Consider the following 5404-nt stretch of genomic DNA (forward strand, 5'->3'; position numbering starts at 1 on the left):
CAACTCCCGCGTCGTTCGCCCACGTCGCCCGCCCGCCGCCGCCCGACCCGATCGCTCGCGTCGCGAGCAGCGCCGACCGCTGCCCCGCTATCGCTGTCGGACCCGCGATGGCGTCCACCGGCCCGTCCGCCGCCGCCGCCGCCTTACGGCGCGGCTGCCGCCTACGACGCGTTCGACGTCGCCCCGCACTACCCGCGGGCTCTTCCTACAGGCCACCAGGCGTTCATCGGCGAGCCTTACTAGCCGACTGGCGTCGGCTACGACGCCCTCCTTGCGCCGTCGCCCATCGGCAGTTATGGTCCACCCATCCCGGCACCGCCCTACGAGGGCCTCCCGCCGCCGCCTTCCCTCGGTGGTTATGGCCTGCCCGCCCCGGCGCCGCCCTACGAGGGCCTCCCGCCGCCTCCGGTACCTGTGTCATGGGACCCCACCCTCCTCGCCGCCCAGCACTTCACGTCATCGCAGAGTAGCTCAGTCGGTGGAGGTGACTGGTACATGGACTCGGGTGCTACTGCGCACATGACAGCCCATCCCGGTAACCTAACCTCTTCCACTCCAGTTCGCACACCCACTCGTATCACCGTCGACAATGTCTCCTCCTTACGTATTACTCATATCAGTAGCACTAGTTTTCCCTCCACTTCCACACCCATTACTATGTCTAATGTTCTTGTTTCCCCTGAATTAGTCACAAACCTAGTTTCCGTTTGTCGTCTTACTCGTGAGAACCCACTTGCTGTTGAATTTGACGGTGTTGGATTTTCTGTGAAAGACGCCCGTACCCGGATGATCCTTCACCGATGTGACAGTCCTGATAAGCTCTACCCAGTGCACGCCGGCACCTCCACCTCCACACCAGTCGCCCTTGCCGCCGGCGTTGACCTCTGGCATGCTCGCTTGGGCCACCCCAACCTCACTATGTTACGTCAAATTCTTAGGAGTTTCTCTTTCTCATGTAACAAGCTCGACGAGCACTCTTGTGAGGCATGTCGCTTAGGCAAGCACGTTCGTCTTCCCTTTAGTGCGTCTACTTCAGTGTCCACTTTTCCGTTTCAATTGCTTCATAGTGATGTTTGGACGTCTCCCGTTGCGAGTAACACGGGCTATCTATACTACTTGGTGATATTAGATGATTATTCTCATTATGTGTGGACTTTTCCACTTCCTCGTAAATCCGATGCTTTAGCCACACTCACCTCCTTTTATTCATATGTCACCACCCAGTTCGGCCGCCCCATACTCGCACTCCAAACTGATAACAGAAAAGAGTTCGACAACGTCGCTCTTCGCACACTTCTCGCCTCTCACGACACCATCTTCCGTCTGACTTGCCCTTACACTTCACAGCAGAACGGCCGCGCTGAGCGCATTCTCCGCACTCTTAATGACTGCGTTCACACGTTACTCTTTCACTCTAACGTTCCCGCTCGGGTTTGGCCCGATGCTCTCGCCACCGCCACTCTCTTAGTTAACATTCGTTCGTGTCGTCCTCGGTGGAACTACGTCCCTCACCACCTTCTCTTTGGTACACCACCGTCCTATGATGGTCTCCGCATTTTGGGGTGTCTCTGTTATCCCAGTACCGCGTCCACCACGCCACACAAGCCCGCACCATGTTCCGTTCCATGCATCTTCCTTGGCTACCCTCCCAACACTAAAGGTTACCGGTGCTATGATCCTGTCACTCATCGTGTGTACACCTCGAGGCACGTGTATTTCATCAAGATGGTGTTCCCTTTTTCAGGTTCCTCCGGCTTCAGCCCCTTCGGCACCGGCCCCGCGCGCCCCCTGCCTGGAGCGATGCGTGGCGACAGCCCCCCCGGCACAACGCCTTCTGCCGCCACCACCCGGTTTTTCGACTCCCTTCCCAGAGGTCGAGTTTGACAGGGCTCCTGGATCCCCATCTCCCTCCTACGAGGTTGAGCCGGTGGGCACTCCGCCCGCCACCCCGGTGACGGGCTCGACATCCTCCTCGCCCGTCGCCCCCTCGACCGCTAGCTCGGCTGGCAGCGCTGCCGCCGCGGCCCCCATCACCGACACCGCGACCCCTGTCGCCGCCATGAGTGCCCCCGCAGCCACCGGCGCCCCTGTCATGGCCGCGGCCCCTGCCGCCGCCGCGGCCCCCGCCGCCATCGCCGGCCTTGCTGCCCCGCCACTTGGCGTGACTACCCATGCCCGAGCAGGATTGCTTCGGCCGAGCGCGCGCTACTCCTCCGACGAGTATGGGTGCGCTGCCTCGACGTCAACACCATCACCCGTTCCCACCTCCGCTTATGCTGCCCTTTGGGATCTCCATTGGCTAGCTGCGATGCAGGAGGAGTTCGACGCCCTACAACGCAACCTGATACATCTCCAACGTATCTATAATTTTTGATTGTTCCATGCTATTATATTATCAACCTTGGATGTTTTATATGCATTTATATGCTATTTTATATGATTTTTGGGACTAACCTATTAACCTAGAGCCCAGTGCAAGTTTCTATTTTTTTCCCTTGTTTTAGAGTATCGCAGAAAAGGAAAATCAAACGGAGTCCAATTGACCTGAAACTTCACAGAACTTATTTCTCGATCAGAAGAAGCCCACGGAGTATCGGAGATGGACCAGAAGAGTCCCGGGATGCCCACAAGGGTGGGGGGCGCGCCCCCTGCCTCGTGGACTGCCCGGAGATCCACCGACGTACTTCTTCCTCCTATATATATATATCCATATACCCTAAAAACTTTGGGGAGCATAATAGATCGGGAGTTCCGCCGCCAGAAGCCTCCGTAGCCACCGAAAACCAATCTAGACCTGTTCCGGCACCCTGCCGGAGGGGGGAATCCCTCTCCGGTGGCCATCTACATCATCCCGGCGCTCTCCATGACGAGGAGGGAGTAGTTCACCCTCGGGGCTGAGGGTATGTGCCAGTAGCTATGTGTTTGATCTCTCTCTCTCTCTCTCTCTCGTGTTCTTGAGGTGTTACGATCTTGATATATCGCGAGCTTTGCTATTATAGTTGGATCTTATGATGTTTCTCCCCCTCTACTCTCTTGTAATGGATTGAGTTTTCCCTTTGAAGTTATCTTATCGGATTGAGTCTTTAAGGATTTGAGAACACTTGATGTATGTCTTGCGTGGGATACCCGTGGTGACAATGGGGTATTCTATTGACCCACTTGATGTATGTTTTGGTGATCAACTTGCGGGTTCCGCCCATGAACCTATGCATAGGGGTTGGCACACGTTTTCATCTTGACTCTCCGGTAGAAACTTTGGGGCACTCTTTGAAGTACTTTTGTGTTGGTTGAATAGATGAATCTGAGATTGTGTGATGCATATCGTATAATCATACCCACCGATACTTGAGGTGACATTGGAGTATCTAGGTGACATTAGGGTTTTGGTTGATTTGTGTCTTAAGGTGTTATTCTAGTACGAACTCTATGATAGATTGAACGGAAAGAATAGCTTCATGTTATTTTACTACGAACTCTTGAATAGATCGATCAGAAAGGATAACTTTGAGGTGGTTTCGTACCCTACCATAATCTCTTCGTTTGTTCTCAGCTATTAGTGACTTTGGAGTGACTCTTTATTGCATGTTGAGGGATAGTTATGTGATCCCATTATGTTATTATTGTTGAGAGAACTTGCACTAGTGAAAGTATGAACCCTAGGCCTTATTTCCTAGCATTGCAATACCGTTTATGCTCACTTTTATCATTAGTAACCTTGCTGTTTTTATATTTTTAGATTACAAAAACCATTATCTACTATCCAGATTGCACTTGTATCACCATATCTTCGCCGAACTAGTGCACCTATATAATTTACCATTGTATTGGGTGTGTTGGGGACACAAGAGACTCTTTGTTATTTGGTTGCAGGGTTGCTTGAGAGCGACCATCTTCATCCTATGCCTCCCACGGATTGATAAACCTTAGGTCATCCACTTGAGGGAAATTTGCTACTGTCCTACAAACCTCTGCACTCGGAGGCCCAACAATGTCTACAAGAAGAAGGTTGTGTAGTAGACATCACAACCGCACATGGCAGCTTGTTCCACGACCCCCTCGTGCCAATATCATCACTGGCAAGTGGGTGTTTCGCCACAAGACTCGCCCGGATGGTTCTCTCGAGCGCTACAAGGCTCGGTGGGTGGTTCGCGGATTTCGGCAACCCGCGTGCTTGGACTTCACCGACACATTCGATCCGGTTGTTAAACTGGGCACGAGCCGTGCCGTGCTCTAGTTGGCGGTTTCGCGCGCCTGGCCTGTGCACCAGTTGGATGTCTCCAACACCTTCTTGCATGACCATCTTGCCGAGCAGGTGTACTGTGAGCAGCCCATTGGCTTCGTCGACGCTGCGCACCCAGACTTTGTGTGCTTTCTCTCCCGTTCTCTTTATGGGTTGAAGCAGGCACCTCGAGCTTGGTACCAGCGTATCGCCGCCTTCGTGCAGTCTCTGGGATTTCGGTCCACTCGCTCTGATGCCTCACTCTTCGTGTATCTTCAGGGAGCTGACACTGCATATTAGCTGCTCTATGTCGACGACATCATCCTCACAGCGTCCATCGTCGATCTTCTTCAGCGGCTGACTGCTCGTCTTCGTGATGAGTTTGCCCTCAAGGACTTGGGGCCCCTACACTACTTCCTCGGCATCGAGGTGGTCTGCCGGACTGAAGGCTTCTTTCTGCATCAGTAGAACTACGCCCACGAGCTCTTGGAGCGTGCCCGTATGCTTAACTGCAAGCAGGCACCAACCCCCATTGACACAAAGGCAAAGGTCTCTGCTCTGGATGGGTCTCTCGCATCCGATGGAGCGTTTTATCGCTGTATTGTTGGTGCTTTACAGTACCTGACGCTGACTTGACCCGACCTGCAGTACGCTGTTCAGCAGGTGTGCCTCCACATGCACGCTCCGCGTGACTCCCACTGGACCTTGATGAAGCGTATTCTCCAGTACATATGCAGCACCATGTCTTTGGGGCTCACCCTGACGGCCTCCGCCTCCACCGACCTCGTGGCCTACTCGGATGCCGACTGGGCTGGCTGCCCCGACACTCAATGCTGCACGTCAGGCTACTGCGTCTACCTTGGGCCCTCGTTGATCTCTTGGTTATCGAAGCGGCAGCCCACGGTCTCCCGCTCCAGCGCCGAGGCAGAGTATCGCGCCGTGGCTAATGTCGTGGCCGAGTGCTCTTGGCTTCGTCAGCTGCTCCAGGAGTTGCTTTGTGATGTTCATAAGGCCACTCTTGTCTACTGCAATAACGTCAGCGCGGTCTACCTTTCCGCCAACCCGGTGCACCATCGATGTACGAAGCATATTGAGATCGATATTCACTTCGTGCGCGAGCAGGTTGCCCCTGGCCGTGTTCGGGTTCTTCATGTGCCAATGTCTCACGTGCTGACGTCGCAACAG

Source organism: Triticum dicoccoides, chromosome 3A, assembly GCF_002162155.2.
Source record: "Triticum dicoccoides isolate Atlit2015 ecotype Zavitan chromosome 3A, WEW_v2.0, whole genome shotgun sequence".
Classification (NCBI taxonomy): Eukaryota; Viridiplantae; Streptophyta; class Magnoliopsida; order Poales; family Poaceae; genus Triticum; species Triticum dicoccoides.